Below are 24,556 nucleotides of genomic sequence, written 5' to 3'. Positions count from 1 at the left end.
TTCCTGCAATTGTAATGAAGTACACAGCACAATATAGAAATGTTCAACCAACTGAATAGCGGGAGCGACCGCTAATATGAACCAGCCCAGCAGTAATATGATGCTTGAGTGCACACGGCACTTAAACAGTCCAGCAATAATATGAGTGTGAATACATCCAGTACTTAAACATGGAAGTCCTGCAATAATATGAGTGCGAATGAAAACAGCACTTAACCGTGGAAGTCCAGCGATACACAGATGGAGCGTTAGCAGGAGAAAATCTCTAAATGTACCTTTTGGGCTGAAAAGTCCCGCTCAAGTACAGCACCGCAGCGCAACAGACACAGTCCAGGAAGAAATAATGGTGTCAGAATTTCTTACTTACCACAGCAGTTCCAGAGGCAAGTAGCTCCACACCAGAAGTCCAGACAAAAGGTAATCCCAAGGAGCAGCACAGAGTAATGAAGGCAGCAGAACATGGAGAAGTAGAGCAGCGAGTAACAAGCAGCAGCAGCATCAAGGAGTCCAGAAGAAACAGGCAGAAGCACAGGAGCCAACAGCAACAAAAATGCAAAAATGCTCAGGCAACGAGGATCTCCTGACCCGGACTAAAATAGCAGGACAGACAGGAAGTTCAAGAGCAGGGTGAGGTACCAGACTCCATCTTGGACAAGGGCAAAACAGGCTCCAAGGAACATCCTGAACCCTTATGCTCAGCTTTTATGCACAAACACACTGATGGTCACAGGTGAGGATTAGAGTTGAGCGACTTTTGGTTTTTTAGGGTCGCGTTTCGTTTCGTGAAACCCGACTTTTCCAAAAGTCGGGTCGAGCAAGATCGTCCGATTATAGGGAAAAGTCGGGGTCGTCCTGAAACACGAAACCCAATGTAAGTCAATGGGGAATAAAAGTCGGCAGTGAGAGGAGGACAGGAAACACACCTACAGTGCCCATTTGAATGCCAAAAGCATCAATTCTTCTTACTTAAGCTTGTCAACCTTAATGAACTTCATAATACAAGTTACGCACTGAAAAATGGGGGTTATTTGGCTAAAGTTGTGGGGGGGAGGGCTGGCTGCAGGTTTTCATGTGCCCTGGGCGAAAGAGCGCCCCTTTAACACATACCACAACTCATCATGCTCCGATACGGCAGAGAAATAGCGGTATAGTACAATGAAAAATACCTCACTTTTTACATCTCATGACGAGGCCCATCTATTTCTCCATACAGAATCATTGGTCCCATATAATGTTTGAAACAGTATATGATGAGCTCCACATAATGCTACAGTATATGTTGGTCCCCATGGATGAAGCTCCACTGTCTTAGGCTGGTTTCACACTTGCGTTTTTTTTCGCGGTATTTTAGCGCTAAATAGCGCATGCGTTTTTTTTCCTATACTTTGCATGGGATGCGCTTATGTGCGCATACACATGTGTTTGTACGTGTTTTACCGCGCATGCGTTTTTTTGCGGTATGCGCTCGGGCGCACAAAATGCATCCTGTTGCATTTTTTGGTGCGTCCGACTTGCCTCAAAAAAACGCATGCGCGCGCAATGCGTTTTTTTACAGCAAGACACCCATTATAGTCTATGGGTGCACATATGTGCGCATTGGCATGCTTATGTATGCGTTTTTTTGCACATGCGTTTTTTTTTGTTAACCATGGAATTTAGGGGTTTGGGTTAGAGTTAGGGTTAGTTAAGGGGGTTTAGGGTTAGGGTTAGGGTCAGGGTCAGGGTTAGGTTTAGGGTCAGGGTTAGGGTTAGTTAGGGTTTAGGGTTTGGGTTAGGGTTAAGTATGGTTTGGTTAAGGGTTAGGGTCAGGGTTAGGGTTAGGGTTAGGGTCAGGGTTAGGGTTAGGGTTAGGGTTAGGTTTAGGGTCAGGGTTAGGGTTAGTTAGGGTTTAGGGTTTGGGTTAGGGTTAAGTATGGTTTGGTTAAGGGTTAGGGTCAGGGTTAGGGTTAGGGTCAGGGTTAGGGTTAGGGTTAGGGTCAGGGTTAGGGTTAGTAAAGTCATGGTTTGGGTTAGTGTGAGGGGCCACCTAATGTTTGGAAAAAACGCAAACGTGGTAAAAACGCACTAAAAACGCATACAAACGCATAAAAACGCTGCGTTTTTTTCATGCATGCTCATAAAAATGCTTGAAAAAAACGCAGCAGTTGTATGCTTTTGTATGTGTTTTTTCAATGCATTTTTTTGCGGGAAAAACGCACTGCAAAAAAAAGCAAGTGTGAAACCAGCCTTATGGGCCCAAATAATGCTCCAAACATAATGGGCCCCATTTCTAATGCTCTAGTGTATAATGGGCCCTGTAAATGCTGCTCCAGTGTCTGATGTCCACCTTTGGAATGTTCCAGTGTATGGTGGGCCCCATCTATCATTCTCCAGAGTATAGTGCTCCCCAAAAATTGCTGTCCCAACATTGAAAACAATCAAATAAGTCTCCTCGCTAGGGAATCCCTGTACTTGTCTGGATTCCTCGTCGTCCCCATCTTCCATCTCACTGAACAGTATTTCAACTTTGCAAGTGCTGTGATCCTGGGCAAGCAGGGGGGGCCCACTCGTTGGCGATGGCACTGGCACAGGGCCCCTGATAGTATGGTGGTGTGTCTGATGGCGGGTGGGCCGAACCTGCACTTTCATCTGCAGCTTCCTCTTTGTCACCGTGTAAGATGGAACTGTATATGGGAAGGGTAACCTGAGTTTCATCAGGGTCAGATTCAGGTCGTGTAGCGTGCGAGGGGAATGTAGTGGTCTGGGTCAATGTACCAGCAGATTCATCGAGCAGTGGCTGGGCATCAGTGCACTTGTGTCACCCCCAGGAGTACAGTCGCCACAGTGGCATTACCTTCTTCCTAGGGAGTGTGATGTCATGCTTGGGAGCAACGAAGGATCTCTCTAGCAGGTTAACTGATTGGGCGGCGTTATTCCCACGAGTCATGACCCTCCAAACAGCGTTCATGAAGGCAAAGTGTTTGTTTTACGTGGGCAGTATGGTTGCAAAGCTGAACCTTAAAGGAATGTCCAGAAGGGCACCACCAGGAGTGGAGCCTACGGTTAAATTCGACTCCACCTGTGAAACCTCATCCATGCCAGCTACAGAACAGATGCACACATTGCAAGCTTAATTCCGTTAACGAACAAGACTCCGTCATGCCCCGCGGTCCGAGTCCGGCTTACTAGAGGGACACGTGAGGCTCTGGCACATGAGATTGGCCAATAACTGGTGTGTCATGCCCTTACATGTCCGTGGCTGCATGTGCGCTACACTGAAAAGGTCAGCGTTTGTCGCTTACAGGTGCAGATAACCCGCTGAACAACGTTAGTGATGGGGATCACTGATTACAATTATTACCCGCGAACAATGATTTCCCAGTAAGTGCAGGTCAACCGCAGTTCCGGAATTAGGCCTAACCGTCATTCCTGAAAAAATGAAAAACTTACGTGTGCAAACCACAGGTGCTATAGCTTGCTTAACAGCTCGCCAGCCGTTCTCACGCCCAGTATGGATTACACGTGATTGCACAAAGGTGAGAAAGGGTACCGTATCCCCAGATAACATGTATGGATAGCGTACACATTCAAAATATATGTCTATACATCAGGAGGCAGGCTCAGACGGTGTTAGGCCCAGTATGGATTGCACGTGATTGCACAAAGGTTAGAAAGGGTACCGTTTCCCCGGATAACATGTATGGATAGCGTACACATTCAAAATATATGTCTATACATCAGGAGGCAGGCTCAGACAGTGTTAGGCCCAGTATGGATTGCACGTGATTGCACAAAGGTTAGAAAGGGTACCGTTTCCCCGGATAACATGTATGGATAGCGTACACATTCCATACATGTTAGGGTTAGGGTTAGGGTCAGGGTCAGGGTTAGGTTTAGGGTCAGGGTTAGGGTTAGTTAGGGTTTAGGGTTTGGGTTAGGGTTAAGTATGGTTTGGTTAAGGGTTAGGGTTAGGGTTAGGGTTAGGGTTAGGGTTAGGGTCAGGGTTAGGGTTAGGGTTAGGTTTAGGGTCAGGGTTAGGGTTAGTTAGGGTTTAGGGTTTGGGTTAGCGTTAAGTATGGTTTGGTTAAGGGTTAGGGTCAGGGTTAGGGTTAGGGTCAGGGTTAGGGTTAGGGTTAGGGTCAGGGTTAGGGTTAGTAAAGTCATGGTTTGGGTTAGTGTGAGGGGCCACCTAATGTTTGGAAAAAACGCAAACGCGGTAAAAACGCACTAAAAACGCATACAAACGCATAAAAACGCTGCTTTTTTTCATGCATGCTCATAAAAATGCTTGAAAAAAACGCAGCAGTTGTATGCTTTTGTATGCGTTTTTTCAATGCATTTTTTTGCGGGAAAAACGCGCTGCAAGAAAAAGCAAGTGTGAAACCAGCCTTATGGGCCCAAATAATGCTCCAAACATAATGGGCCCCATTTCTAATGCTCTAGTGTATAATGGGCCCTGTAAATGCTGCTCCAGTGTCTGATGTCCACCTTTGGAATGTTCCAGTGTATGGTGGGCCCCATCTATCATTCTCCAGAGTATAGTGCTCCCCAAAAATTGCTGTCCCAACATTGAAAACAATCAAATAAGTCTCCTCGCTAGGGAATCCCTGTACTTGTCTGGATTCCTCGTCGTCCCCATCTTCCATCTCACTGCACAGTATTTCAACTTTGCAAGTGCTGTGATCCTGGGCAAGCAGGGGGGGCCCACTCGTTGGCGACGGCACTGGCACAGGGCCCCTGATAGTATGGTGGTGTGTCTGATGGCGGGTGGGCCGAACCTGCACTTTCATCTGCAGCTTCCTCTTTGTCACCGTGTAAGATGGAACTGTATATGGGAAGGGTAACCTGAGTTTCATCAGGGTCAGATTCAGGTCGTGTAGCGTGCGAGGGGAATGTAGTGGTCTGGGTCAATGTACCAGCAGATTCATCGAGCAGTGGCTGGGCATCAGTGCACTTGTGTCGCCCCCAGGAGTACAGTCGCCACAGTGGCATTACCTTCTTCCTAGGGAGTGTGATGTCATGCTTGGGAGCAACGAAGGATCTCTCTAGCAGGTTAACTGATTGGGCGGCGTTATTCCCACGAGTCATGACCCTCCAAACAGCGTTCATGAAGGCAAAGTGTTTGTTTTACGTGGGCAGTATGGTTGCAAAGCTGAACCTTAAAGGAATGTCCAGAAGGGCACCACCAGGAGTGGAGCCTACGGTTAAATTCGACTCCACCTGTGAAACCTCATCCATGCCAGCTACAGAACAGATGCACACATTGCAAGCTTAATTCCGTTAACGAACAAGACTCCGTCATGCCCCGCGGTCCGAGTCCGGCTTACTAGAGGGACACGTGAGGCTCTGGCACATGAGATTGGCCAATAACTGGTGTGTCATGCCCTTACATGTCCGTGGCTGCATGTGCGCTACACTGAAAAGGTCAGCGTTTGTCGCTTACAGGTGCAGATAACCCGCTGAACAACGTTAGTGATGGGGATCACTGATTACAATTATTACCCGCGAACAATGATTTCCCAGTAAGTGCAGGTCAACCGCAGTTCCGGAATTAGGCCTAACCGTCATTCCTGAAAAAATGAAAAACTTACGTGTGCAAACCACAGGTGCTGTAGCTTGCTTAACAGCTCGCCAGCCGTTCTCACGCACAGTATGGATTACACGTGATTGCACAAAGGTGAGAAAGGGTACCGTATCCCCAGATAACATGTATGGATAGCGTACACATTCAAAATATATGTCTATACATCAGGAGGCAGGCTCAGACGGTGTTAGGCCCAGTATGGATTGCACGTGATTGCACAAAGGTTAGAAAGGGTACCGTTTCCCCGGATAACATGTATGGATAGCGTACACATTCAAAATATATGTCTCAGGAGGCAGGCTCAGACGGTGTTAGGCCCAGTATGGATTGCACGTGATTGCACAAAGGTTAGAAAGGGTACCGTATCCCCGGATAACATGTATGGATAGCGTACACATTCAAAATATATGTCTCAGGCTGGTTTTACATTAGCGCTTTTTAAGCGCACGCACGGCCGGGGGTAGCTCCGCCCCCGAGCCGGCTCTCTGCCCGGCATGCCCGCCCCTTGCTTGTAGCGCCGCCTCCTAGCGCACAGCGGCGCCTGTGATTGGCGCACCCTATCTTTAGCATAGGGTGCGCAGATCGTGCGCAGGCCGTGCGCTAGTTGCGCTTTGACCTGCGCTGCGCACTTTTGACGGTGCGCCATGCGCACCAAAATCAAACATTTTGGATTTTGGCGCGCATGGCGCACCGTCAAAAGTGCGCAGCGCAAGTCAAAGCGCAACTAGCGCATGGCCTGCGCACGATCTGCGCACCCTATGCTAAAGATAGGGTGCGCCGATCGCAGGCGCCGCTGTGCGCTAGGAGGCGGCGCTACAAGCAAGGGGCGGGCACGCTGGGCAGATAGCCGGCTCGGGGGCGGAGCTACCCTCGGCTGTGCGTGCGCTTAAAAAGCGCTAATGTGAAACCAGCCTCAGGAGGCAGGCTCAGACGGTGTTAGGCCCAGTATGGATTGCACGTGATTGCACAAAGGTTAGAAAGGGTACCGTATCCCCAGATAACATGTATGGATAGCGTACACATTCAAAATATATGTCTCAGGAGGCAGGCTCAGATGGTGTTAGGCCCAGTATGGATTGCACGTGATTGCACAAAGGTTAGAAAGGGTACCGTATCCCCGGATAACATGTATGAATAGCGTACACATTCAAAATATATGTCTCAGGAGGCAGGCTCAGACAGTGTTAGGCCCAGTATGGATTGCACGTGATTGCACAAAGGTTAGAAAGGGTACCGTATCCCCGGATGACATGTATGGATAGCGTACACATTCAAAATATATGTCTCAGGAGGCAGGCTCAGACGGTGTTAGGCCCAGTATGGATTGCACGTGATTGCACAAAGGTTAGAAAGGGTACCGTATCCCCAGATAACATGTATGGATAACGTACACATTCAAAATATATGTCTCAGGAGGCAGGCTCAGACGGTGTTAGGCCCAGTATTAATTGCACGTGATTGCACAAAGGTTAGAAAGGGTACTGTATCCCCGGATAACATGTATGGATAGCGTACACATTCAAAATATATGTCTCAGGAGGCAGGCTCAGACGGTGTTAGGCCCAGTATGGATTGCACGTGATTGCACAAAGGTTAGAAAGGGTACGGTATCCCCGGATAACATGTATGGATAGCGTACACATTCAAAATATATGTCTCAGGAGGCAGGCTCCGATGGTGTTAGGCCCAGTATGGATTGCACGTGATTGCACAAAGGTTAGAAAGGGTACCGTTTCCCCGGATAACATGTATGGATAGCGTACACATTCAAAATATATGTCTCAGGAGGCAGGCTCAGACGGTGTTAGGCCCAGTATGGATTGCACGTGATTGCACAAAGGTTAGAAAGGGTACCGTATCCCCGGATAACATGTATGGATAGCGTACACATTCAAAATATATGTCTCAGGAGGCAGGCTCAGACGGTGTTAGGCCCAGTATGGATTGCACGTGATTGCACAAAGGTTAGAAAGGGTACCGTTTCCCCGGATAACATGTATGGATAGCGTACACATTCAAAATATATGTCTATACATCAGGAGGCAGGCTCAGACGGTGTCAGGCACAGTATGGATTTGACGGCCCAGACTACACAGCGGAGGAGCAGGGAGAGGTAAAGATTGCAAATGCTGGGGCCCTGCCCAAGCAAGGGGGGCCCACTCGTGGGCGTCGGTACTGGCACTGGGCCCCTCATAGTACGGCGGTGTGTCTGACGGCGGGTGTGCACCACCACCATCAGAGACACTTGATTGCACTATGAAGGACCCTGTACCAGTGCCCGCGCCCAAGAGTCGGCCTACCCACCTGTCCAGGGCAACGGCACTCGCACGGTGTCGTGCGCTAGGTGGTGACCCCGGCCATGGGGTGGGAGGCAGCACAGTTAGGGAGTTTTAGAAAGTGGCATATGTTGATGTTGGACATTCAGCTGATGCAAAAGGTGAAATAGGTCAAGTCCCAGGAAGAGGTGGACCAAAGCAAGCCATTTTTCTGTCACCCTTTGTGTAATCAGAGGAAGGTGGGACAAAATCCTTGGAAACCCATGCGTGGTTCATTTTAATGAAGGTTAGATCATCCACATTTTGGGTTGACAGACGGGTCCTTTTTTCTGTCAGGATTGATCCAGCTGCACTGAAGACTCTTTCTGATAGCACACTTGCAGCTGGGCAAGCGAGCTCCTGTAAGGCATATTGTGCCAATTCAGGCCAGGTGTCCAGTTTAGCGGCCCAATAGTCAAAGGGGAATGACCTGTGTGGGAGAACATCGATATGGGAGGAAAAGTAGTTTGTAACCATAGTTGACAACTGCTGTCTCCTGTCACTTTCTATCGATGCAGTATTACCAGTTGTGTGAGCGGTACTTGAAAAATCAGTCCACAACATTGTCATGAAACCCCTGTCTCCAACGCCACTTCTGCTGTGTGCACCACGAACACCTCTGCCAAGCTGCCCCCGGCCCGTACGGCTCGTGTGAGAACCATCACCGCTGCTGTGTGCTGGGAATGCCTCAAGCAACCGATTTACCAGAGTTGCTTGTTTATTAGCCAATATTAGGTCAAGGTTCTCCTGTGGCATGATGTTTTGTAATTTGCCTTTATAGCGTGGATCCAGGATGCTGGCCAACCAGTAGTCGTCATCGTTCATCATTTTGGCAATGCGTGGGTCCCTTTTTAGGATCTGCAAGGCATAATCACATGTGGGCCAATGTTCCTGGTGTCAATGATGCACTGCGAGTGCTGGTTGGAGGAGCACTTTCTGGCAAATCCACATCCCTCCAGTCACGCACAAACCCTGTACCAGACCTTGCCACGCCAACATTTTCACTTGCCCCACGAGATGCATCCTCCTCCCCTAAGTAATCATCCCCATCATCCTCCTCCTCCTCCTCTTCTTCCTCCACCTCGTCCAGGAGAGGTCCCTGAGCAGACAATGGCTGAATGTCATCAAGGATTCCCTCCTCTTCTTCCTCCTCATCAACATTGGCTGCAGACGCCTGCTCCTTAAGGTGCGTCAAAGTTTGCATGAGCAGACGCATAAGTGGGATGCTCATGCTTAGGATGGCGTCGTCTGCGCTTACCAGCCGTGTGCATTCCTCAAAACACTGAAGGACTTTACAGAGGTCTTTCAGCTTCGACCACTGCACACCTGTCAACTCCATGTCTGCTCTCAAAGTGCCTGGCCGTGTATCCTCCCACAAATGCATTATGGCCTGCCTCTGCTCGCACAGCCGCTCCACCATGTGCAGGGTGGAGTTCCACCTTGTTGCAATGTCGATAATGAGGCGGTGGTTGGGAAGGTGGAGCAATCGCTGCAGCTTCTGCATACGAACGGAGTGTACAGGCGACCGGCGGATGTGCGCGCACAGTCTTCGCACCTTATGGAGCAGGGCTGTTAACTCCGGATAATTTTTGAGGAAGCACTGCACCACCAGGTTCAAGGTGTGAGCCAAGCAAGGTATATGGCTGAGTTTTGAAAGGGCTATGGCTGCCACAAAATTACGGCCGTTATCACTAACTACCTTGCCTGCCTCAAGATGTACACTGCCCAGCCATGACTCAGTTTGTCGCTTCAAGTACTCGGCCAGCACCTCGGCGGTGTGTCTGTTGCCCAAACACATCATCTGCAGCACAGCCTGCTGACGCTTTCCACTAGCTGCTCGATAAGGGGACACATCGTGTGCAACAGTGGCAGCTGCAGATGGAGTGCTCGTACGACTGCGCTCTGTGGACGAGCTTTCGCTTCTGGAGGAGGAGGAGGAGGGTGGAACGCCTACAGCCAACTGTTTCCTATACCGTGGGCTAGGCAGCACTGTCCTACCACCGCTGTCCCCTGTGGACCCTGCATCCACCACATTAACCCAGTGCGCAGTGATCGACACGTAACGGCCCTGGCCGTGCCGACTGGATCATGCATCAGATGTGAGGTGCACCTTTCCGCTCACTGACTGCTTGAGTGCATGGACAATGCGGTCTTTCACATGATGGTGGAGGGCTGGGATGGCTTTGCGAGAGAAGAAGTGGCGACTGGGTAGGTCATAGCGTGGTACTGCATAGACCATGAGTTCGCGGAAAGCTGTGCTTTCCACCAACCGAAAGGGCATCATCTCAAACGAGATTAGTTTGGCAATGTGGGCGTTCAAACCCAGTGTACGCGGATGAGAGACTGAGTACTTTCTTGACCTACTCATAGTGTCTGGGAGGGTGAGCTGGACTTGAGAGCTGCATATGGTGGAAGTAGCGGTGGACAGGGCGGACTGAGAGAGGGTTGATGATGGTGATGGAGTTGGTGTTCTTTCTGATGGCCTAGAATCAGTCTTTCGTTGATATAACAGTGGGATTCCCTGACTGCTGTGGCCTTGCAACGACACCTCAACATTTGCTGCTCTGCTAACCGGTGGGCTTACAGTGGGGGAAACAATGTAGCGTTGCTGACTACCTTCGTTGTGATCAGTTGCACATGTGGCACTTGAGGTTTGGTGTTATGTCCACGCTTGCAAGTGCATGCTGGTTAAATGTCTAAGCATGCAACTGGTATTCAAATTTTTCAGATTTTTCCCTCGGCTAAAGGTCTTTGCGCACTTCTTACAGATAACCTTGGCCTGATCATGAGGATTTTGTTCAAAAAAGTGCCACACTGCACTCTTCCTACTTTGGCAGACATTTTGCGGCCTAGCACGCTGTGATCTTTTGACCCTCTGGACAAGCTGTCCAGCAACTCTTTTGATGTTTGGAACCTGTCTTTGGAGTGCTCCGGGCCTGCCCGATAACAGCTGTTGCGATGTCGATGTCTGCTGTGGATGCTCCTCATCTGAGCTATTGGAAGCAGCACCCTCTTCCCCCAATGGATGCCAATCTGGGTCAACAACTGGGTCATCCATCACCTCCTCTTCTATGTCATGTGCACCTTCCTCTGTGTCACCGTGTATGGTGGTATAGTGTGCGGGAAGGGGCACCTGAGTCTCATCAGGGTCAGAATCTGGCTCTGTACACTGCGAGGACAATGTAGTGCTCTGAGTGAATGTACCAGCAGAATCATCCATCAGTGGCTGTGCATCAGTGCACTCCATGTCAGATTCATCTTGGCCTGGGTAATTCACCATTTCACTTGATAATCCAGGCATGGTATGTGAAAACAGCTCCATGGAGTAATCAGTAGTATGGCCTGAGTCATCCTTCAATCTTGGTTGGGGTGAAGGACACAAGGAAAGGTGTGGTTTATGAACATGAGCCTCCAATGACGACTCAGTGCTTTTACTTTTTACAAATGAAGAAGAGGAGGCGATAGAGCTGGAGGCTGAGTCAGCAATGTAAGACAAAACTTTTTCCTGATGCTCTGGCTTTAAAAGCGGTTTGCCAACTCCTAGAAAACTAAGCGTTCGAGGCCTTATGTAGCCAGACGATGACGCAGGCTCAACACCTCCTGCATTCGGTCCTATTTTGCTCTTGCCACTACCATCAGATCCACCACCAACACCATCATTACCAGCTGCCAACCCCCGCCCAATTCCACGGCCTCTTCCACCAGCCTTCCTCATTTTTGGTAGAAATGTAGACAAAATCCAACAAACTATATAGTAATGTAAAACAAGGTACAAGGTGTCTATAGGACAGGGGAGATTTTGAATTTCTGCAGACACTTGTGGACACTGGACACTTTTGGATTGTGTGAGGCCCACTGATATCTGAGCGCTATGTGACAGGCTCGATGGCACAGCTGTGACCAAAGTGACTAGAGGATAAGGGAGATTTTGAATCTCTGCACACACTTTTGGACACTGGACACTTTTGGATTGTGTGAGGCCCACTGATATCTGAGCGCTATGTGACAGGCTCGATGGCACAGCTGTGACCAAAGTGACTAGAGGATAAGGGAGATTTTGAATCTCTGCACACACTTTTGGACACTGGACACTTTTGGATTGTGTGAGGCCCAATGAATATCTGAGCGCTATGTGACAGGCTCGATGGCACAGCTGTGACCAAAGTGACTAGAGGATAAGGGAGATTTTGAATCTCTGCACACACTTTTGGACACTGGATACTTTTGGATTGTGTGAGGCCCAATGAATATCTGAGCGCTATGTGACAGGCTCGATGGCACAGCTGTGACCAAAGTGACTAGAGGATAAGGGAGATTTTGAATCTCTGCACACACTTTTGGACACTGGACACTTTTGGATTGTGTGAGGCCCAATGAATATCTGAGCGCTATGTGACAGGCTCGATGGCACAGCTGTGACCAAAGTGACTAGAGGATAAGGGAGATTTTGAATCTCTGCACACACTTTTGGACACTGGACACTTTTGGATTGTGTGAGGCCCAATGAATATCTGAGCGCTATGTGACAGGCTCGATGGCACAGCTGTGACCAAAGTGACTAGAGGATAAGGGAGATTTTGAATCTCTGCACACACTTTTGGACACTGGACACTTTTGGATTGTGTGAGGCCCAATGAATATCTGAGCGCTATGTGACAGGCTCGATGGCACAGCTGTGACCAAAGTGACTAGAGGATAAGGGAGATTTTGAATCTCTGCACACACTTTTGGACACTGGACACTTTTGGATTGTGTGAGGCCCAATGAATATCTGAGCGCTATGTGACAGGCTCGATGGCACAGCTGTGACCAAAGTGACTAGAGGATAAGGGAGATTTTGAATCTCTGCACACACTTTTGGACACTGGACACTTTTGGATTGTGTGAGGCCCAATGAATATCTGAGCGCTATGTGACAGGCTCGATGGCACAGCTGTGACCAAAGTGACTAGAGGATAAGGGAGATTTTGAATCTCTGCACATACTTTTGGACACTGGACACTTTTGGATTGTGTGAGGCCCAATGAATATCTGAGCGCTATGTGACAGGCTCGATGGCACAGCTGTGACCAAAGTGACTAGAGGATAAGGGAGATTTTGAATCTCTGCACACACTTTTGGACACTGGACACTTTTGGATTGTGTGAGGCCCAATGAATATCTGAGCGCTATGTGACAGGCTCGATGGCACAGCTGTGACCAAAGTGACTAGAGGATAAGGTAGATTTTGAATCTCTGCACACACTTTTGGACACTGGACACTTTTGGATTGTGTGAGGCCCAATGAATATCTGAGCGCTATGTGACAGGCTCGTTGGCACAGCTGTGACCAAAGTGACTAGAGGATAAGGGAGATTTTGAATCTCTGCACACACTTTTGGACACTGGACACATTTGGATTGTGTGAGGCCCACTGATATCTGAGCGCTATGTCACAGGCTCGATGGCACAGCTGTGACAAAAGTGACTAGAGGATAAGGGAGATTGGATTGCTTTTAAAAAAGCAGTTTGCAGAGCAGTGGGTAAACAGCAATGCCAGCCTGTCAGGAAGTCTTAAAAGGCAGCCCAACAACCAACACCACTGATACACCACAATATAGCCTCCCCTTGAACTGCACACACAGTGACTGGTGTGTTGTGCAGGCCAAATTGCTAGCAGCAGAAGCAGTTTTTTTTTCTTCTCAGCAGGACAAAAAAAAAAAATTGGGATTGCTTTTAAAAAAGCAGTTTGCGGAGCAGTGGGTAAACAGCAATGCAGGAATGTCAGGAAGCCTTAGAAGGCAGCCCAACAACCAACACCACTGATACACCACTATATAGCCTCCCCTTGCACTGCACACACAGTGACTGGTGTGTTGTGCAGGCCAAATCGCTAGCAGCAGAAGCAGTTTTTTTGTCTTCTTCCCTGCCTAACGCTCTCCCTACAGAATCAGCAGCAACCTCTCCCTATACTGAGATCGGCAGAAGTAAGATGGCGGTCGGCGTGCACGCCCTTTTATACCCCCTGTGACGCCCACCAAAGCAAGCCAATCACTTGCATGCCCTTCTGAAAGATGGTGGTGACCCCTGCCTATGTCATCACGTTGCCCACAGTGTCCGTGGATCCTGATTGGCTGAAAAAGAGCGCAAAACAAACTTTTGAAACGCGACTTTGGCGCGTAAGTCGCCGACCTCGTGGCCGACCTCATCCTAGGGTCGGGTTTCGTTTCATGAAACCCGACTTTGCCAAAAGTTGGCGACTTTTGAAATTTTTCAACCCGTTTCGCTCAACTCTAGTGAGGATGTCACCTTTAGTAGCCATTCAAACCCATTTGTGTCAATTTCTGTGCATGTTATCAGGCCAAAATCACCAGGGTATATGAACTTTTGATCAGGGTAATTTGGATGTTTTGTGTTGTCATGATTATTTAAAAATAGAAAATACAGTAGTTTGACTATAAATGGCTTCACCCAACCACTAACTATGAGTGGAGAAAAAGTTTTGGTTTTATCATTCATATTTTCAGATAAAAGGCCAAGAAAGAAAAAATTCTGCCAGGGTATGTAAACTTTTGAGCACAGCTGTAGATCTCAGTGGTGATACCTTTTATCGGCTAACTGAAAATATTTTAATAAATAGCAACCTCAATCAGGGGACCATAAAGTATTTACACTCCTTATCTATGAACTCCTTCGATATTTACTGCCACAACTCTTATCCCCCTCCCCATCCCACTTTGATAGTTTTTCTTCACATCACTTGTCTTATCCATTGCATTTCTTTGCCATGTTTTGTATAAATATGTGACTCTTCCGATTTTGTGTTATACTTGCCTGATGAAGAGACCTAAGTAGTCTTGAAAGCTTTCTATTTGTTACCATCTTTTCAATTGAGGTTGGAGGGTTTCTTTAACTAAAGTAATTGTCATGAAAGTTAGTTTGAGTATGTGCACTAAGTAGAAGGGTGTGTAGACACTAGGATGACATGTTCTACTGTGTCGGCCATATTGGAAAGGTGCATGTGGCCAGACGAAGTAGAAGAGTGCTAGTGAGAATAAACAGGGAAGTAAAGAGGGGGTAGGAGAAACATAAAAATAATATTGAAGGAAACAATTTTGGGGACATCAAATGGTTCCTATACTACCTGTACATGAGGATGGTCTCTATTCAGATGTGGAATTTTCTGATCTGTGAATAAATAAAGAATAAATCAATGTTTAAATAATAACATTATGAAAATATTACGACACGCATTATAGAGAAATATCATAGATGGACACATATATTGGTAAATTACTTTATATTCTCTGTTTAATTCATTTGCTTCTATAGTTTGCAGTGTGTGGACTCCAATAAGCTTCCTTCGTCTTAACGAGGTTGTCCGACCCCAAAAATCACACAGACGACTGAGAGACGTAAACACCATGCATTGCACTTGGACCAATGTTTCTCTATGGGGCAGCTCCCATCATCCATATATTTCTTGGCTGTATTTTACAGGCTGAGACAATCGCAGCATGCTGGCCCCCAGTGACAAGAGGTGAGTATGTAATTTTTTTTATTTGCAGCAGTGGCAGCATATGGGGCCTATTCTATGGAGCATCTTATGGGGCAGCATATGGGGTATAATCTATGGAGCATCTTATGGGGCAACATATGGGGCATAATCTATGGAGCATCTTATGGGGCATAATCTATGGAGCATCTTATGGGGGCATAATCTATGGAGCATCTTATGGGGCAGCAAATGGGGCATAATCTATGGAGCATCTTATGGGGCAGCATATGGGGAATAATCTATGGAGCAGCATATGGGGGCATAATCTATGGAGCAGTATATGAGGCAGCATGTGGGGGCATAATCTATGGAAGAACATATGGGGCATTTTATGGGGATATAATCTATGGAGCATCTTATGAGGCATCTTATGGGGGCATAATCTATGGAGCATCTTATGGGGGCATAATCTATGGAGCAGCATATGGGGCATAATCTATGGAGCAGCATATGGGGCTTATTCTATGGAGCATTTTATGGGACATAATCTATGGAGCATCTTATGGGGCAGCATATGGGGGATCTTATGGGGCATAATCTATGGAGCATCTTATGGAGCATCTTATGGGGCAGCATATGGGGGAATAATCTGTGGAGCATCTTATAGAGCATCTCATGGGGCACAATCGATGGAGCATCTTATGGGGCATAATCTGGGGAACATCTTATGGGGCCATAACCTTTATGGAGCAGTATATGTGGCATATTCTATGAAGCATCTTATGGGGCAATTATTAACATTTGTGCAGCATTATATGGGGTGTATTTTGTATGGAGCATCTTATGGGGCCATCATGAACTGTATGAAGCATTATACTGGGCTCCTGAATCAATATGGATATTCAAAAACATTAACCTACTGATGTCTCAATTAATTTTACTTTTATTGGTATCTATTTTTATTTTTGAAATTTACCAGTAGCTGCTGCATTTTCCACCCTAGGTTTATACGCAAATCAATAAGTTTACCCAGTTTTTTGTGGCAAAATTAGGGGGGGTCGGCTTATACTCGGATCGGCTTATACACGAGTATATACTATATACATGTCATTGAGACACATATATATATATATATTTATATTTCATAGAGTTCTACATAGCAGATGTGGGACATGGGATTTTTTTGTCTCCTCGGGTATAACTATACCTTATGGGTACCCATGTGATGAGGCTTAATCAGAGAGACAGACGGCTCGTTGTCTTTCCAAATAGTCTGTGTAGTTTATTGACAGCTTGATCTTTTATAGAACAAGATCACAGAAAATAAGATTGCGTAACAATTGGTAAAATAAAAAGGGAGGTTACATAATAATCTGGCAGAAATATGAGTTATACAATTGGTTGTCAAACACATCCTGAGACACGAGATAGATTACACAATAAAATATTGGGGGAACATTCCAGTACTTTTCATATGTCTGTGTGACCTGGTTCAAGAGTTGAAGTTCTCAAGAGAATTCGGATTGACTTACAGAATTTTGGAAGCAACAATATGTTCTGGACCAATTTCTTGGAATATAAGCAGAACTATCAGGCCATAAAAAAGCAGCTAAATCAATTGTTGGCTTCTGTATAATCATTCCAAATCCTGACATGAAATGACACATGGTTTACATACAGTAAACCATTTCATTTAATTTTTTTATATGTCTTTGACTAATAATTAAATTAGGGTACGTGTGTAAAATTTGGGACATCTAGGTGTTAAATTAAGGGGTTAATTTGTTGAAAAAAAATCTGTGGGCTCCCGTGGTAAATTTTCAACCAGAGCTGGAAAGCCAGTGAGGCTGCGTGGAGTCCCTGGCTGACCTGAGGTGAACTGATGAGCATGAGAAAAAGTTCAGAAACTTTCCCATGCTCATTAGTTCATCTCTGGTCAGGCGGGAAGGCTGCGTAGAGATGAACTAATTCATTCTGGCAGTGGTTTAAAGCGGGCTGGTCGCATTAGCACCGGTCCCGTTGTAAACCAGTTAACCCCTTCTGATGGATTGTAGTGGGGGACCTGTATAGAAAGAACACCGTGAGCACAACTCAAGATGGTGCTAAGGTTAGGTTCCCAAATCGTTAAAGCAACAAATATGAACCTAGCACTCAACTTAAAGGTATTTGTAAGGCGGTTTATTGTAGTACACAAAAAAAGACGTTTCGGTCAATGTGACCTTCTTCAGTTACGTGTGGTATATAGATTGTGTAGAGCTTATAGGCATCTATCAGAAAGGACGATGGTGCTTTAGGCATTGAGGAGAATGATCTCTCTAAGGTAATGAGCTTGTCAGTATATAGGAGAGGGGCAAACGCGCCTCCAGATGCGGTGTCCACCGGCATTCTCTAACAATAGTCAAAATGGTCATACAAAAATAGGATAAATTGGTCGCAGATAACGCCAGGTATCCCACACTGCCCATAGCACGCCAAATAATTTAAAAAGAGCCATAGAAAATATATAGCAGCAATCCATAAGAATGTCAAACATACCGTGTGGTATATAGATTGTGTAGAGCTTATAGGCATCTATCAGAAAGGACGATGGTGCTTTAGGCATCTAAAAAACAAGATGGGGTGAAATGGAGCGTATGATAGTAGTTGTGAATCATGTAGCAGGAAAAAAAAAAAAATAGTACTTACTGAGGAGAATGATCTCTCTAAGGTAATGAGCTGGACACCGCATCTGGAGGCACGTTTGCCCCTCTCCTATATACTGACAAGCTCATTACCTTAGAGAGATCATTCTCCTCAATGCCTAAAGCACCATCGTCCTTTCTGATAGATGCCTATAAGCTCTACACAATCTATATACCACACGTAACTGAAGAAGGTCACATTGACTGAAACGTCTTTTTTCGTGTACTACAATAAACCGCCTTACAAATACCTTTAAGTTGAGTGCTAGGTTCATATTTGTTGTAGTGGGGGACCTGACTGACCAGCGGAGAGGTAAGTATATTGTTGCTTTTTTGCTTTATTTTTGTTACAGGACCATGGTTTTTGTATGGATTAGCAGAGGAATAAATTTGGTCAAAAACTTTTTGTCTTTATTTCATTATAACAATTTTTAATTATTGTCTGTGTGCTTTTTTTAACCCTTTACTAGTCTAGGGTTAATAATGGAGAGTAGAGTTGAGCGAAACGGGTCGGTCAATTTCATAAGTCGCCGACTTTCGCTGAAGTCGGGTTTCATGAAACGAAACCCGACCATAGCGTGAGGTCAGCGACCAGAGCGCCAAAGTCGCGTTTCAAATGATGCTTCCAGCGCCCTTTTTCAGCCAATGATGGAGGACCCACACTGTTGGCAATGCGATGACATGGGCATCGGTCACCACCATCTTTGAGAAGGGCATGCAAGTGATTGGTTTGCTTTGTGTGGCGTCACATGGGCTATAAAAGGGCATACACGCCGACCGCCATCTTACTTCTACTGATATTAGCATTAGGGAGAGGTTGCAGCTGCTGATTCTGAATAAGGGAGAGCGTTAGGCAGGGAAGAAGAACAAAAAAACTGCTTCTGCTGCTAGCGATTTCCACTGTACAACACAACAGTTTGTGTGCAGTGACAGGGGAGGCTATATTTTTTGTGCATCAGCTCTGTTGGTTATTAGGCTGCCTTATAAGGCTCCCTGATAGCTGCATTGCTGTTTGCCCACTGCTGGGCAAACTGCTTTTTTAAAAGCAAAAAATACTTTTCTTCCTCTTTTCTGCTTATTAGGCTGCCTGCTGCCATACTTGGACTGAGAGCATCATTATCAGCCTCCTAAAATCTCTAGGGAGCTTCCAATTCTCCCCAATACTATATACACACCTTGTGCATGGTCATACACCTGCCTATTTCAGCCTGTTAAATTGAGGTGTAATCTATAGTGGGCCTGAGATAATAGTTCAGCCTCCTAAAATCTCTAGAGAGCTTTCAATTCTCCCCAATACCATATACACACCTTGTACTTTGTCATACACCAGCCAATTTCAGCCTGTTAAATTGATGTGTAATCTATAGTGGGCCAGATACAATAGTTCAGCCTCCTAAAATCTCTAGGGAGCTTCCAATTCTCCCCAATACTATATACACACCTTGTACTATGTCATACACCAGCCAATTTCAGCCTGTTAAATTGAGGTGTAATCTATAGTGGGCTTGAGATAATAGTTCAGCCTCCTAAAATCTCTAGGGAGCTTCCAATTCTCCCAAATACCATATACACACCTTGTGCATGATCATACAACTGCCTATTTCAGCCTGTTAAATTGAGGTGTAATCTATAGTGGGCCTGAGATAATAGTTCAACCTCCTAAAATCTCTAGGGAGCTTCCAATGCTCCACAATGCTATATACACCTTGTACCTTGTTTTACAGTAGCATATAGCTGGTGGTATTTTGGGTACATTTTTCCAAGAATGAGGAAGTATGGTGGAAGAGGCCGTGGAGGTGGGCGGGGGTTGCCAGCTGGTACTGATGGTGGTGGGGGTGGTGCTGCATCTGCTGGTAGTGGCAAAAGCACAATAGCACCTAAGGCAGGAGGTGTTGAGCCTGCGTCATCATCTGGCTCCACAAGGCCTCGAAGGCTCCCTTTTCTGGGAGTAGGTAAACCGCTTTTAAAGCCAGAGCTTCAGGAACAAGTTTTGGCTTACATTGCTGACACAGCCTCCAGCTCTATCGCCTCCTCTTCTGAAGATTCAAAAAATAAAAGAGTCGTCAGTGGAGGCTCCTGGTCAGGAACAACACCTTTCCTTGTGTCCTTCACCCCTACCAAAAGTGAAGGATGCGACAGGCCACACTACAGATTACTCCATGGAGCTCTTTTCACATACCATGCTTGGGTTATCAAGTCAAATCGTGAATTCTCCAGTCCAAGATGAATCAGACATGGAGTGCACTGATGCACAGCCACTGCTAGATTTTTCTGCTGGTACATTCACTCAGAGCACTTCATTGTCCTCGCAGTGTACTGAGACAGAATCTGATCCTGATGAAACTCAGGTGCCCCTTCCCGCATACTATACCACCTTACACGGTGACACAGAGGAAGGTGCACATGAAATTGAAGAGGAGGTGATGGATGACCGAGTTGTTGACCCAGAATGGCATCCATTGGGGGAAGAGGGTACCACTGCCAATAGCTCAGAAGAGGAGGAGGAGGATCCGCAGCAGGCATCGACATCACAACAGCTGTTATCTGGCAGGCCCATAGCAGTCCAAAAACGGTTTACAAAACCCAAAGAGTTGGAGGACAGCTTGGCCAGACAGTCAAATTAGCACAGTGTGCAAGGCCTCAAAATGTCTTCCATAGTAGGAAGAGTGCAGTGCGGCACTTTTTTGAACAAAATCCTAATGATCAGGCCAAGGTTATCTGTAAGAAGTGCTCAAAGACCTTTAGCCGAGGGAAAAATCTGAGAAATTTGAATACCAGTTGCATGCTTTGACATTTTACCACCTTGCACTTGCAAGCGTGGACGGACTAACAAACCTCACGTACCACATGTGCACCTGCTCCAAATGAAGGTAGTCAGCAATGCTACATTGCTTCCCCCACTGTAAGCCCACCGGTTAGCACACCACCAGCAGCAAATGTTGAGGTGTCGTCGCAAGGCCAAAGCAGTCAGAGAATCACAATGTTATTGCTACGAAAGACTGAATCTAGGCCATCAGGAAGACCACCAACACCATCATCATCACCAACCCTCTCTCAGTCTGCCATGTCCACCACCAGTTCTACCATATGCAGCTCTCAAGTCCAGCTCACCCTACCAGAAACTCTCAGTAGGACAAGAAAGTACTCATCCTCTCATTCGCGTACACAGTGTTTGAATGCCCACATTGCCAAACTAATCTCGTTAGAGATGATGCCCTGCCGGTTGGTTGACAGCAAAGCTTTCCACGAGCTCATGGCCTACGCAGTACCACGCTATGACCTACCCAGTCGGCACTTCTTTTCTCGAAAAAGCGATCCCAGCCCTCCACCTGCATGTGAAAGACCGCATTGTCCATGCACTCAAGCAATCAGTGAGTGGAAAGGTGCACCTCACAACAGATTCATGGTCCAGTAGGCATGGCCAGAGCCGTTACGTGTCCATCACTGCGCACTGGGTTAATGTGGTGGATGCAGGGTCCACAGGGGACAGCGGCGGTGGGACAGTGCTGCCTAGCCCACGGTATAGGAAACAGTTGGCTGTAGACATTCGACCCTCCTCCTCCTCTTCCTCCAGAAGCGAAAGCTCATCCACAGAGGGCAGTCGCACGAGCACTCCATCCGCAGCTGCCAGTGTTGCACACGAGGTGTCCCACTATCGAACAGATAGTGGTAAGCGTCAGCAGGCTGTGTTGAAGATGATGTGTTTGGACGACAACAGACACACCATGGAGGTACTGGCTGACTACTTGCAGTGACAAACTGAGTCATGGCTGGGCAGTCTACATCTTGAGGCAGGCAAGGTAGTTAGTGATAACGGACAGAATTTTGTGGCAGCCATAGCCCTTTCAAAACTCAGACACTTACCTTGCCTGGCTCACACCTTGAACCTGGTGGTGCAGTGCTTCCTCAATAGTTATCCGGAGTTAACAGCCCTGCTCCATAAGGTGCGAAGACTGTGCTCGCACATTTGCCGGTCGCCCGTACACTCCAGTTTTATGCAGCGATTGCTCCACCTTCCCAAGCACCGCCTAATTATCGACGTTGCAACAAGGTGGAACTCCACCCTGCACATGGTTCAGAGGCTGTGCGAACAGAGGCAGGCTGTAATGCATTTGTGAGAGGATACACGGGCAGGCAGTTTGAGGGAAGACAAGGAGTTGTCTGGTGTGCAGTGGTCGGAGCTGAAAGACTTCTGTAAAGTCCTTCAGTGCTTTGAGGAATGCACACGGCTGGTAAGCGCAGACGACGCCATCATAAGCATGAGCATGAACTTATGCATCTGCTCATGCAAACTTTGACGCACATTAAGGAGCAGGCGTCTGCAGCCGAGGAGGAAGGGGAGGAGGGAAGCCTTGATGACAGTCAGCCATTGTCTGCTCAGGGAACTCTCCTGGACGAGGTGGAGGAAGAAGAGTAAGAGGAGGAGGAGGATGATGGGGATGATTATTTAGGGGAGGAGGATGCTTCTCAGGGGGCAGGAGAAAATGTTGGAGTGGCAAAGTCAGGTACGGGGTTTGTGCGTGACTGGAGGGATGTTGATTTGCCAGAAAGTGCTCCTCCACCCAGCACTCGCAGTGCATCATTGACACCTGAAACATTGGCCCACATGTGTGATTATGCCTTGCAGATCCTAAAAAGGGACCCCCGCATTGCCAAAATGATGAACGATGATGACTACTGGTTGGCCAGCATCCTGGATCCACGCTATAAAGGCAAATTACAGAACATCATGCCGCAGGAGAACCTAGAGCTAATATTGGCTAACAAACAAGCAACTCTGGTAAACCGTTTGTTTGAGGCATTCCCAGCGCACAGCGGCGGTGATGGTTCTCCCACGAGTTGTAGGGGGCAACATGGAAGAGGTGTTCATGGTGCACACAGGCAAAGTGGCGTTGGACACAGGGGTTTCATGACCATGTTGTGGACTGATTTTTCAAGTATCGCTCACACGACTGGTAATACTGCATTGATTGAAAGTGACAGGAGACAGCAGTTGTCAACTATGATTACAAACTACTTTTCCTCCCATATCGATGTTCTCCCTCACAGGTCATTCCCCTTTGACTACTGGGCCTGTAAACTGGACACCTGGCCTGAATTGGCACAATATGCCTTACAGGAGCTCGCTTGCCCTGCTGCTAGTGAGCTATCCGAAAGATTCTTCAGTGCTGCTGGATCAATCCTGACAGAAAAAAAAAACATCTGTCGACCCAAAATGTTGATGATCTAACCTTCATTAAAATGAACCATGCATGGGTTTCAAAGGATTTTGTCCCACTTTCCCCTGCTGACACGTAGGTTGCCAGAAAAATGGCTCGCTTTTGTCCTCCTCTTCCGCAGACTTCTCCAATTACTCCATTTGCAGCTGCTGAATGTCCAACATCAACATATGCCATTTTTTCAACCTCCCTAACTTGGCTGCCTCCCCCCCAGGGCCGGGGTCGCCACCTGGAGCACGCACCCGTGCGAGTGCCGTTGCCCTGGACAGGTGGGTGGGCCCACTCTTGGGCGACTGCACTGGCATAGGGTCCCTCATAGTACAATCAAGTGTCTCTGACGGCGGGGGTGCACACCCGCCGTCTGACACCGCCGTACTATGAGGGGCCCAGTGCCAGTACCGCCACCCACGAGTGGGCCCCCCCTGCTTGCTCAGGTCCCCAGCACTTGCATTACTTACCTCTCCCTGCTCCACCGCTGTGTAGTCTGGGCTGTTAAATCCTTCACTGGGACTGCCACTACAAATTTGGTGAACTGATAGATGATGGTTAAGAAGTAGCTATGCCCTGTCCTGCAGGGCTCTATCTTCAGATGATCGTTCACGGGGAAGAATTGGAATCCCAGGTCACCATCACTAACGGGGTTCGGCGGTACACGCTGGTCTTCTCAGTGTAGCGCGCATGCAGCCCCGGACATGTAAGGGCATGACAGACCTGTTATTGCTCGATCTCGCGTGCTGGAGCCTCGCGTGTCCCTCTAGTAAGCTGGGCGCGGACCATGGGGTCATGCCGGAGTCCCGTTCGTTAACGGAATTAAGCTGGCAAATCGCTAGCACAACTAAAAATGGCCATGCACCACCACCCACAGAATCGACAAAGCTTGCAATCGACAAAGCTAGCTGGCATGGTTGAGGTTGCCCATGTGGAGTCCAATAAAGCCGCAGGCTCCACTCCTGGTGGTGCCCTTCTGGGCATTCCTTTAAGGTTCAGCTTTGCAACCATATTGCCCCCGGAAAACAAATACTTTGCCTTCATGGACGCTGTTCGGAGGGTCGTGGGAATAACGCTGCCCGATCGGCAGTTGGCATAATTTATGGTGGGAAGTCCAACGGTATATGATCTTCTTCGATTTTAGAATTTTAGATTTTTTTATTTTAGATTTTTAGTCAAGCCTTTCTTGACTTTATAAGGGCATGACATGCCTATATCTGCATCTCCTCCTCCTCCTTTTACTCCTCCACCTCTTTTCTGTATGTAGTTGCCCTTTTCCATATGTTATTTTTGTCTTCTGAGCATTTTTTTTA

At 47.3% G+C, this 24,556-nt stretch overlaps 1 long non-coding RNA gene across 1 annotated transcript in view; it reads right to left on the bottom strand.

Moving 5' to 3' along the window:
• The window catches only part of LOC141092765 (uncharacterized), a 169,954-nt gene that overhangs the window by 121,911 nt on the left and 23,487 nt on the right, over positions 1-24,556 (bottom strand). Inside the window, exon 2 of the long non-coding RNA XR_012232904.1 lies at positions 15,002-15,045. This is a non-coding gene — a long non-coding RNA (uncharacterized lncRNA). The remainder of the gene's footprint in view (positions 1-15,001; positions 15,046-24,556) is intronic.

Source organism: Dendrobates tinctorius, unplaced genomic scaffold, assembly GCF_039654945.1.
Source record: "Dendrobates tinctorius isolate UK_male_01 unplaced genomic scaffold, ASM3965494v1 ptg000060l, whole genome shotgun sequence".
In the NCBI taxonomy this organism is placed as follows: domain Eukaryota; kingdom Metazoa; phylum Chordata; class Amphibia; order Anura; family Dendrobatidae; genus Dendrobates; species Dendrobates tinctorius.
This window is presented reverse-complemented; position numbering and strand designations above follow the sequence as displayed.